This window comes from Chenopodium album, chromosome 11, assembly GCF_948465745.1.
Source record: "Chenopodium album chromosome 11, dcCheAlbu1.1, whole genome shotgun sequence".
NCBI lineage: Eukaryota > Viridiplantae > Streptophyta > Magnoliopsida > Caryophyllales > Amaranthaceae > Chenopodium > Chenopodium album.
This window is the reverse complement of record NC_137844.1, coordinates 11,286,055-11,299,089: the sequence shown is the minus strand read 5'-3', so window position 1 is coordinate 11,299,089 and position 13,035 is coordinate 11,286,055. Positions and strand designations below refer to the sequence as shown.

Genomic DNA, 13,035 nt, shown 5'->3' with positions numbered 1-13,035 from the left:
TAGCATTTTATTATGGGTCATCACTTCACTAAATTTCTTTTCACTAGAGGCCATGAAAGTATTGAATATTTTAGTTTGATTTTCCATCATTTCCTCCAAGCTAGACCTACTATGTGGTGCTTGTGCATAGTAGTTGTCTTGGGATTACCTCTAACATTCGAATTGGACGCATTTTGATTAGAAGAAGCTCTATTATTATTGTTGTTCCAATTGTTCCGATTATTAGAGTTTCCCCCTTGATGAAATTGCCCTTGATTCCCATAGTTTCCTTGATTATTATGATTATGGTTACCATAACCACCTTGTTGGTTGTAGTTACCTTGGGGATTTTGGTCCCTTTGGTTCCTATTTCCCCATTGATTTTGGTTATGGTAATCGTAATCATTTCCTCTTTGGTTATAGGAATTCCCCCCTTGTTCTCTTCTATTTGGTGGTAAGTATCTTTGATTGTCATTCCTATGTCTATTATCATAAGATAAGGCATTGACTTGTTCATTTTCATTTTCATTACCATCTTCGTATTGGGGTTGGGGTTAGGAATCATAATTACAAGAAGAGGTATCATGGTCATATGACCCACAATTTTCACAAAACAAACATCCATGAGGCATGTTATTAGAAGTAGAGGGAGAAGAGTTAGAATTCATACCTCTCCCCTTAGATTGGGAGGGATGCTCTTGTGTTGAACTAGAGGTCTCTAGTTTTGCCTTAATGGACGTCATCTCCTTTCCAAGGTTGGCGATTTGGGAAGTCAAATTGTTGATGGCATTAAGGTGATCGACGGAGTAAACCGCATTTCCTCCCTTGTTTAGAGAATCTCTCTCTCCTTCTTGCCAATCCATGTGGTGCCTCACCATATCCTCAATTATCTCTATGACTTGCTCCTCCGTCTTGTTCATAACCGGGCCACCCGCTCCCGCATCCAAGCTAGTCTTTCCTTGTGGGCTCAAGCCCCCATAGAAAATTTGAAGCACTTGATATGACGGAATTCCATGATGAGGGCACTCCCTTTGATATTCCTTGTATCGTTCCCATGCTTCATATATGGTTTCACTAGCTTTTTGACGGAAACCTTGGATCAAAGCCCTTGCCTCGGCCGTCTTCTTTTGAGAATAGAATCTTCCTAACAAAGTCGTGGTGACCTCGTCCCAAGTTCTCAAGGAGTTAGGCCTCACCTCCTTCTCAAGCCATTCAAGAGCCCTTCCTATCAAAGAAAAAGGAAATAGCTTTAGTCTCACAAACTCTTGAGTTACCCCATTTACCTTGATCGTGTTGCAATATTTTTCGAACTCGTTCAAGTGTGCAAGAGGGCTCTCATGTTTTGCTCCACTATATTGCCTCATTTCAATCAAATTAATCATTGCGGGCCGAATCTCGAAGTCATTGGCTTGAGTAACGGGTGGAGCAATGCCGCTTGAAGCTCTATAAGCTCCCGGAGTTCCCAACTCCTTTAAAGGTCTTTGAGGTGGTGGTTCCGCGTCACCCATTTGATCTCGATCCTCCTCGAAATTGGTCTCTCTAGTTGGGGGAGTAGTAAACGGCCTAGAACCGGCTCTCTTTCTCCTTCTATAAGTTTGCTCAATCTCGGGATCGTAAGGTACCAAGATCCTATTATGAGTTCTACGCATACACTCTCAACAAACGCAATTAGTAACAAGGCTACAAGTGTAGCCAAAAAGAAACAATCTTTTTGAATTTTTTTTTTTGTTTTTTTTTTGTTTTAGGGTGAACTAGACTCAAGTAATCAATTAGCAATCAACAACACCGTTCCCCGGCAATGGCGCCATTTTGATGGGCGTTAGAATGATCGCAAATTCCACACTCAATCAAACACATTTATTAACAAACACCTTACAAACCAAGCATAATGACAAGTAAGAGTTCGGTCTAAAAGGAACGGGATATGGTTGCCAAAGATCTTAACACTTAAGCTAATTCGAAGTCAATGGTGAATTGGGGTTCGTCAAGAAGACAAACAAACTATGGTTCTAAATCAATGGATTAAGGACACTAGGGAATGGGATCCACTCGACTAAGGCAAATAGACAAACGGGGAGTGAAATTGATAAGATATAGCAAGGACTATATGTAAGATCAACCTCATGCAATCAGGAAACAACTCACACTACTAAACTTAGATTCCTCATTAGTTTAGAAATAGAAGATACATAATCAAATTGCAATAAGTAATGCCATGCTTCATTCACATTTCCATGTCAAACTAAGCATATCATGCTATCAAGCTCCTAAATCAAGGGTAGCTAATCCTATCATTGAAGAACTAACAAGCAATCTCATATAATCAATTTAATTGCAATACAAGCATCAATGATTCTCCCACATTTGCATAATTAACCCAAAAGGTTGAGCTTCACCCAACCCCTAGCAAGTAGACTACTCACAACTCATATTTATCAACATGCAAGAAAGTATTAGGGTTCTAACTTCTTCAATAATCGGGGAAAAATGATTAGCAATTGAAATAACTATCATCCAATAACAAATTATCAAGAACTAAGAAGATTTAAATATCATGCAACAACAAATAAAATCGGAAATTAAATGAAGAAAAGTAGAAGGAAGTTACTAATTGAGGCTTGAAATTGTTGAATACAAAGTGCCAATCTTGAGAAACAAACTTGAAACCAACAATTACAATGATTGAATTGATGAAAATTAAGCTAAATTAATTAAAAGGAATGTTTCAAACTAAGAGGAGTCTCTAAAAACTAGGCTATATATGTCTAGGTTACAAATGAATAAAGGAGGAAGTATTTATACTCCCCGTAACACATAGGGAAATCCGTCAAAGAAAACGGATTTCCCAGCGAGGAGTGCCCGCTCCACATCCAGGAGCGCCCGCTCCTCAAGGCTGCACGCCCGCTCCTCACAGGGTGTGCAATTCTTGAAGCTTTGGCAGAAAGTTGGCAGAAAGATCGGAGCGCCCGCTCCTGAGGGGTGCACGCCCGCTCCTGCTGGAGCGCCCTCTCCATTCTTTAATTCTCTTGCCTTAAACACAAACCATGCACCGAAAGCTTGCCAAATTGAGTCCATAGACCTGCAAAATATAGACAAACACAAACCAAGAGGGGGAAAGCCGAGACAAAACATTTTCATTCAAAATTGGGTTAGAAAGAGGGGAAATGATCGCAAAACCGGGTTTAAATTAACACAATAAGTGGTCAAATAAACCACTTATCATATACCCATCAAATATAGAGCGTGAACAAACTTGAAATTGTTGTAATGTTGCAATATAACATTGGATTTTTTTTTTTAACTAACGTTGTGTTTTTTTTTTACTAACGTTGTATTATTGTTATTATTAAAATAAGTATATCATGAATATTGGAAAAAAATCATTTAAAAATTAAATTAAAAAACTAACAAAAGGAGAAAGAATAATATTGAATTGCATATGTGTTCTTATTTTCTTTGCTTTTTTTTCTTTCTTTTCTCTTAGTTGTTGTAAAAACCTGAACAATTATTGTTTAATTGAAGAAGATATCAATTGAATGAGAGGGTCCTTCTACATATGATCATTGCATACAAGGGTAAGGATTAGTATTTTATATATAAAATTACATAATAAAAAATTTATAGATTGTACCATTGAGATATATATTAAAAAAATATTTACGTGAATTTATGTGAAAATTATATAGTGTGTGTAATAAAATAAAGAAAAAATATATTAAGTTAAGGAAACAAATTCTCATACAATATATGTAGAATATACATAGAATAAATGATTGATATAGAGATTTTTACATTATTATTTGTGTAAATATTTAATTTTCTTAAATTATATTTAGGAATGATTTTTATACTAATTTTGCATAGCATGATAATTTACCTAATTGGGGCATGCTTACATATTAGTGCATATGATGATTATGATACTTATTTAAGAGAATATATATCAAATTATGATTATGTAACATAGTATATAATTAAGTACTAATTACCCTTCATTTAGATTTTCGAAGGATCATGTTGTGCATGACTTTCTCACATTACAATGGGAGATTGACTATATTATTGTATAATAATTTATTCATATTTAAGTTGACTTTAAAAAACATATACAGAAATAAACAAATTAAACTATAAAGTTATAAATTACCTCATTATGCAAATTTTTAGCTTGGTACACCTCCTTTTTAAGTTACACAATTTTACCATAAATTTTAGGTATCAACTTCTTTTCTATGGAGATAGTGTGAACGATGATGCGCCGGATTTCATTGGAGAATTAGATTATGAGGGGAACAAAGGGAAGGGGAAATTAAAGGAAAAGAGAAAAGGGTAACAAAGGATTTTTCATAGTAAAATAAAATTTATAGTTTAGTCAATGGATGAACAATGTAGAATTAACACTAAAAAATCGATGATTATGATCAAAGGGTTATAATTGTGGTCATTGCAAAATTGTCCATAATATCATTTCTCAATATGAAGGTTTAACCATTATTTTCAAAAGTTAGTACTAATGTAATAAATCAATAAATCTACAAAACAGGCGCAATAGAGTTAGGTTGCCACGTCTTTCACCATCTCCTACCCACTTCCTGATTCACCACAAGCACCCTTTTGCATATTCTGAATGCATGTTTCATTTTAAAACCTAAAAATACAAATCTATGGCTATTGATAAAACTATAACATGATAATGCTAGGAAGTTGCAAAAAATAGTGATTAAAAAGAGGCTTTGGGCCAACCCACGCATAATATAACACAACACAACACGAAAAAAAAAAGGAAAAATTGAAATCAATAATCCCACCTTTGTCTCATCTTCTCAAAACAATCCCGCCTTTGAATAATGTGGAAATAATCCCACCCAGGGGCGAAGCCAGGATTCTTAAGTCCTGGGTGCCGGACTTGTTAAACGACATTTCGGTTCAAAAATTTTAAATGTACTAAGCGTGTATTTTATTCACCTAATTTTTACCTATTTGAACTTATTTAAACCTATCTAAACCTATTTGAACTTTTCAAAATTTATTTTAGTTGTAAATATACTTGGGTAGTTGGTGACCCTTATCAAAACCTATTTTAGTTATAATTTATACGTAAATTGGGTGATCCTTAACAAAACTTATTTTTTTATGAACTTAACTTATCTAAATTTATTAGACCTTACAAAAGTGAAAATAAGGTGAACAAAAATTAGTTTAATCTTATTTTACGAATTGAAGTAGTAGATTTTTTTGCCCCATCAAAATTTGTGTTTTGCTCATTATCATCATTCAAATTACTTTTCGGAACCAAATTTTTCTAACTATAGAAGATTATATAATAAAATAGACAAGTAAAACTACAAATCATAATAATCATATAAATCCCATTAAAGAATCTATAAATTTAATGAAATTACAAATTTTTTTTTTAAAAAAAAAAAAAAGCTGGACGAAGAACTCTGTACTTTTTTTTTTTTTTTTTTTGAAGGAAAGAGCTCTGTACTTTGTTGAACTTGAACTCCCACTTTTATTTAAAAAAATAGTTGTTTTTAGGTTTATTTGGGCCATACCATCAGGCTAAGAACGACCCACATTAATAATCATGCGGTTGTAAATTGTAAGAATACATGTTAAGGATTTGTCAAAAAAAAAAAAAAAGAATACATGTTAAGGAAGGATTTGATCTTGGGTCTCTTGGGTAAGAGGTTTTAGTTTTAACCAATGTGACAGAAATTGGAACATCAAATTTATTCTATTTTAATGTTATATACTTCCTCCGTTCTTTTATTATTGCACCACTTGCCTGTTTAGGAAGTTTCACAAATGTTGCACCATTTCCTCTTTAGAAAAAAAATTATTTGTGTTCACACTACAAATACCCAACATACCCTTGTTTTTTCACACTTACTTTATAGTTTATCAATATGTCACATGGGCAATTTTGTATTTTTACCTTTCTCTCTCTTACTTTTTTCCACTACCAAAATATTTGTACCCAACCCCTATGGTGCAATAATAAAAAAACGGAGAAAGTATAATATTTTTATGGGGGCCAGTCTATAAAAATTATAAGTCGCAGATTTGGGCTGTGGAGGCCGGGCCTCCACCACCCCCCCCCCCCCCCCGCGTCCCTTCGCCCCTGATCCCACCTTTAAGCTCTATCTTCTCAAAACGATCATTTTTACCTTCAACATGTTTTACAGGTTTAAATTTTTATTTATTTTATTTTTTCTTTGATTCCTCTTCTCCCATCTCAACCCATTCTTCCATGTTAACCACAATAACCACCAACCACCCATCCATCACCACCACCACATCACCAGGGCCGTCTTAAACATTTTCGGGGCCCTGTTCTAGTCTTAAAAATAAGGCCCTTAAATTGTATAAAAAAAAGTACAATTATAATAATGAAAAAATAAACTCAATTTTTTTTTCAGCTTTTTATTTTTTAATTACTCTGTCAAGGAACATATTAATCTGGCAATCCAATCATTCAATTACAAATTGTTGAAAATGAAAACATTTTACATTTGTGCTTGAGAATTAAGATTAAAAAAAAAAACACAAATCTTCATAACAATTAAACATTTAACTTAGGGTTCGTTTGGCATCACTGTGGTTTTTGGATTTTTGTATTTTAAAATCGATATATATCATATAATGAATCAAAAATTAGTCAAACTTTTTAAAATCATGATAATTTGAAAACTGAAAACAGAAAAGTAGAAACACCTTTTTTTTGTTTCCCGTTTTTGGTATTTTTTGTTTTCAAAAAAACTGAAAATTGAAAACAAAAAACAATGCCAAACAAGTCCTTAACTTTTAAAAAAATCTAAAATCAACTACTAAAAGTCTAAAATTCTATAAAAAAGAAAAATCAGAACAAAAAAAATATAATTACACATAGAATTACTAGATAGTTTGAATTTAGCATACCTCATGAGCAATCCACAAAGCAATGCAAGAGGTTAATTAATCATAATCTTTTACCTTTCTAGATCAAATTTTTGAATGATATTATTGGTTTTGCAGAATTATAATGATTTGATTGGAAAATGTTAGGTACTAATAATTTTACCAGTGATTAATTTGGGGAGAAAATTAATTATTAAACATTTCTCAAATCGTTTGATAGACTGATTAAATGGCAGAGAAGGGTAAGAGTCTTAAAAGGTTTTATGGAGTTTCTGGGTATAAGATGATAATCAACGAAAAGTTAGCAATAAATGAAATGTTGAAGTTTTGACAACTTTATGGGAATTGCAATGTATTGATGGGGGTAATTAAGTTCTAGGAATCTGGTATAATTGTGTTTATTTAGCTCTAATGCGTGTGAATACAAGAAGTTAGAAGAAATGGATTTTTTTTTTAACAATTGGGCTTCGAAAATGTTGGGCCCTCAATATTACGGGGCCTCGTGCTAAGGGTCTGTTTGCACAGGCCCTTAGCCGGCCCTACACATCACCACCGAACAGAGCCCCACCTTGAAACCCAAAAGGGCTTCAATTCCATGTTCAAAGGTCACAACCCGAAACTCCCACCTAACCCTAAACCCGAAGCCCCATTTGAATTGGAAGGGGATGGAAGCCGACCGACGTCTGGGATTGGCAACGAAAAAATTAACTCCCTCCAGAAGGCCCCCGATTTAGGCAGATTTGTGAGCTGAGTTGCGAATTCTCGGCGTTATTTTTGTTCGAATTGGTGGGTGTCGTGATTGTTGTTTGGCTGATTGGTGGAGCGGGGTAGCTAGTGCGTTGTCGATTTTTGTGATTGCATGTTGGCGTGTGGTTGAGTTGGGTGTTATATGGCGGTGAGGTATGGGGTTTGTGGGTTGTTTGCGAGTTGGTGGGATCGAAGGTGAATGGTGGCGTGTGGTTGAGTTGGGTGTTATCTGACAGGTGAGAGGCGAATGGTGATTGGTGGCGTGTGATTGAGCCGGTGTTATCTGACGGGTGATAGAGTTCGGCTACTCAGGCTGGTGACTGGGTCCGGCCGGCGGTCGGGTTGCTAGTCCGACAGGGAAGAGGATCAGGCAGCGGAGGAAAGGGGAAGCTAAGGGTTGTCCTTTTTTATTTTTATTATTATTATTTCCTTTTTTTTTTTAATTTTAGCCAATTAGGAGGTTACACGTGGAAAATGACCTATTACAATAGGTTATCTATTTCATAAATCAGTTAAAGGCTTATTTTGAGGAGATGGGGGTTAAAGGTGAGATTATTTCTAGATTATTCAAAGGTAGGATTATTTTGAAAAGATTAGACAAAGGTGAGATTATTAATTTCAACTTTTACCAAAAAAAAAAAAAAAAAAAAAAAAAATACAAGTAGTCAAGAGCACAAAATAGGCACGACACAACCACATTGTTGTACTTGAAAGGTCTTGGGTCATTCTTAGGCCACATATTTTTGTAAGGCACAAAAAGGCACAACACAATATAGCGGTACGATGGGTGATTAATATGTGCTCCATAATTCATTTAATCTTTTACCTACGCCGATAATTGCTAACATTGTGATCATACAACTGTTTAATTACTTTAATTTTTCCGCTCACCAACAATATCATAACAAATATATTAAAACCAATATATATAACAAGTCACAAATCACATTTAAAATTATTGATAGGCGTGTCGCGTGCCTAACAAAAATAAACCAAACTAGACCACTACTATGTAGACGGGCAAGCAAGGGTCGGATCCCAAGAGACTATGGTGTAACTAATCAAATAGACTCAAGCAATTACTTAGCAAGTAACCAAATAAAATAAGTGAGAATCAATAACTAAGAACTCATTAAAACGATTAAATCTAAACAATATGACAATTCAATGCTAAAAACATCCAAGATCAAGCATCACCACGAATACAATTAATGCAATAGTCGTTCTACCCCTAACACATAATTCAAATTGATTAAAGAGGAAAAGTAATCCCTGAATAATACCAATGGTCTCTCCCGAGTTATCAATGGCTTCTCTAATCACAATCAAGCCTACTTCCGTGGAATCATGTAAATTAAAGACTTTAAGCACATTACTCTAACTTCCTAATCATCCATTCAACTACTCCCGTGATGAACTTCAAACCCTTAATTGATTTATTCAAATCCGTTAAAACCCAACTCCCGTTGCGATTAAAACAAAGGATTAATAACAATACCAATTATCCCTAATCTAGTATTGGCATAAGCATAATCAATTAAGCATATCAGTTACAATTATTATTAGAGAATTTAAAGAAGTAAATCATGCATCAATTATATTCAGGTTCCGCTAGATCTTGGAATGAGAAAACTACTCAAACATATTAATCGAAGCAAAAACAATATTAAATGAAGAAAACATGATTAATAAGTAATTAAAAGTAAAAGAAGAAATAAAGATGAATACCAATTGCTTGAATGAAGAAAAGTACCAATTGTTGATGAACAAAGATCAAAACTTGAAAGTGCAAATTAATCTAGATCTAGAGAGAATATTAGGGTTCTCATAATGTTTAAAAGTGCAAAAAAATAACTGAGTGTTTTCTTCGGGTTTTACCAAGGGTATTTATATCCCTTAATTAAGAAATCCCGAAAAATAGGAAAATGGGCTTCGCGAAACCGTGCCCGGTCAGACTGGGCAAAGCCGCCCGGTCGGGCGCGACAGACAAACTCACCCAATGCTTCTTAACGTAGCCTCCTCGCACAATACTCTGTCCGCCTCGTCTGCCAGGGCAATGCTGCCCGGTCCGGGCGGATGGAAGTTGAATATTCACACTCTCCGCACAATGCTCTTCTCTTCCTTCCTTCGCCCTGGCTGCCAGGGCAATGTTGCCCTCCAGGGCGGACACGGGAAAATTCTCTACCATCTTCGTAAGCTCTCATGGCTATCTAAAACAAGTCCAAATCATCCGAAAATCTTCATGTGCCTACAAAATCAATTAAATAGACCAAGCCACACTAGAGAAGAGCATATTAGCGAGAAATAGCTCCGTAGAGCTCTAAAACCATACAAAAATAGCTATAAATGAGGGTAAAACATGGTATAGAACGTGTACATCAAATTTCCCCAAGCTAATTTCTTGCTTGCCCTCAAGCAAGACAATCAATGACTATCAACAACCAGATAAACATACTTCACCCCATAATACATTTGAAAATACCATACTCAAAATTGAAATTGGACACACAAGCATCTTAGCAAACCAATCACCTCATTCAGACTATCAATCAACCTAAATGGCCATCAAACAGAGTCAACCATGTACACATAAGGAATCGATGACTAGAATATCTCACTTAGTGGTCACTCCGCACAATTTTATGTGGTGAGCTAAAAATGAGCCCGATCTCTCTCCATCCCCACTAATAATGATAACCCCCCCTTCTCACAACACTCGCGTGTTTAAAGGGTGATAATGCCGCTCAACCTAGTCAAAAGTCGACTCGAAATGTGACACATACTCCAGCATTTTGACAAAAGACTCGTTTCACATGAACACAATACTATGCACGAAGGTCAGAAGGTCTTTTTTCAAGCTTGTAATGTAGGTCGGGTGAGAATGGGTAGGAAAAATTTGGAAAATGTAGGTAAATATAGTCCCTCAGGGAAGCCATCAAAAATGAACAATACACACCAAAATCCCATCGAACTAATTCACAAGAATACACACTCCAAACATAACTTGAATTAAGAGCAACTACCACCTTATTCACCCTACATAACAATTCATCGCACTATTCTTTTTTTTTTTGAAGCTATTTTATTTATCCATCAAGAAGCTGAAATTTTTTCTTTTTTTTTCTTAAATTTTTTTTTTTTGATTTTTTTTTAATAACAAAGTATAAGAGCTTCAAAAATAGATCATATAGCAAAAATTCAAAAACCTTCAAGCTTCAGATTAATTTTCTCCAAAGCATCATCACAAACCATAAGAGAACACCAAGATAGATGGCACCCCCAAGCTAGACTTGGGATAAGTTACTAATTGGGGCCGATAGGTTACTTTTGTGACTTAGATGAAGAACATGGACAAGGCTACAACATGGGTAAGCAAGAAGGGAACAGACGTTTCTAAATTCATCTGGAGGCTACCTAACAAATATGGCCTTCATCCTCCTCATCGTGCATGTGCAACATAGCATGACACACTACTAAAAGTCTCAAGACAAAACTAAGATCAATGTCACACCAGGAACTAACACACATGAATAAGTAATAAAGGCTCAAGCCTCACAGTTAACATAGTCAAGCTCCAGATTCAGACATAGTTGAGCAAAGTTAACTTCCATTAGGCCAAGACAATCCAAAATCAGGTCATGATCATTTAATCCGCATTGCAAGTCTTTCAATTAAAATCAAGCGAAAAACCTTTTAATCATCAAAGATAGGGGCACAGGGAAGTATACTAGTTATTCATCGCCATGATTCACACGTATTTTTTTTTAAAGCAATAAACTAAACTACCCAAAGCAATTAAATCTATCTAGCAAGACATAAGAGAAAAAAGAGAACATACCAAAGCAGAAGCTATATACATCCTCCCCCAAGCTACACTCGGCAATGACCTCATTGCAACGAGGGGTAGGTAGTGCACTACTCAAGAACCTCAGTGAAGGTCATCATCGCTAACATCATCATCAGCTGCTCCATTTCCACCCGCAGAGTTCCCGTCATCGGGGAGGACATACCAAGACGGGTGCTGATCGTCCCTGGGAATGTGACCTTGCTTGTAGAAAAAGTCATAAATAAGATACATTCATAGGCGAAGATCAGTCTCCACGGTCTGAAGACGAGAGGATAGGCCCTACTGGGATAACTCAAGACCACGGATACCGGCCATGATGGCGTCATGATCGGAGGGGGCAGAAGAAGAAGAAGCTCCCGCATCCGATCACCTAGAGTAAGTCAAGTTGGTCATGACTGGGGCAATAGGAGGTATTGGCTGTCTCGGGGTCTCCAAGAGATAGGAAGGTTGGTTAGGGTGAATCCTAGTGAGCTCGGGTGCAGGTAAAAAGATAGAACGAGAGGTTTTACCTATGAGCCATTGAATACTATTCGATTCTATGGAAATCCAACCCGCGGAGATGAAATATTGTTGATCTAAAAGGGTAGGACCTACTACGGGTTGCTTGCTAGCCTCAACAAAACCCTCCTTGACCGCTAAGTGTGTCACAAGGTGTAGACACCCATTTGTGTCTCCCCAAAACCAAACCCAGTGATGAATACCTTTCGCGTCGAACCATAATCGAATGAGGTGAAAGTGTGGAAAAGTCAAGTGTTGCGGTTAGTTTTTATTAAAATCCTTCTTTCTGTTTTCGAAAACCCACTCTATTTTATAAAAACGTCCAATCCAGTTTAGTTTGGTCCATGATAAGGGTCCAATAATGGTGTAGTTGGATGGGGCTTGAAAAGATCTTTCCAACGATATATTATAAGCCCAATTCCGATGAATAATGAGGAAGTTATGGCCAAAATACTAAACTGGGCCCAAACCGGATTTTACCTACGACCCAATGATCATGAGGAGGGTCCAAAGGTTTAATCCTATTCCTAAACTAATTAGGATTGATTAGAATCTTCTATAAGTTTCTAAAATATCTTAATTATCCTTTTTTGAAAAGATAAGATTATGGAATTTGATTTGAATATAAACTTTCCTTTTTTAAAACTTTCCTAATTCTATTCGGATTTAAAGATGTTCAAAGATAGTCAGATATTATTTTCGTGCCTCATATTTTTTATCCAAATTTTATATGGTTGGATAGATCTTGAAATTATCTTTCCAATGATATATTATAATAAAAATCCGAGCTATAACGAAAAAGATATGAAAGATATACGAAACTCTATCCAAAACTGACACCCTTTCACTATTTCATCCATATCTTTTTATCTACAAAATATTTTAATCTGATTCTAATTGCATTAGAAAGTAGACTTCAAGAGCTTTCCAACGACATATTATATGACTTATTTGGACTTCTAGATCAAAAGATATGATAAAAACAAAATCCGCAAAAACTGTCTCTGTCGCCTGGCGACAGGATAAATTTCTGGCGACAAGGTCGGTTTTATTAGCGACAGAGT

General features: G+C 35.7%; 1 non-coding gene across 1 annotated transcript; it reads left to right on the top strand.

Moving 5' to 3' along the window:
* The first annotated feature begins 987 nt into the window (after positions 1-987).
* LOC145569528 (small nucleolar RNA R71) lies at positions 988-1,093 on the top strand. The gene has a single exon (XR_014096125.1). It is a non-coding gene; the product is annotated as a small nucleolar RNA R71 (small nucleolar RNA).
* The last annotated feature ends 11,942 nt before the right edge of the window (positions 1,094-13,035 follow it).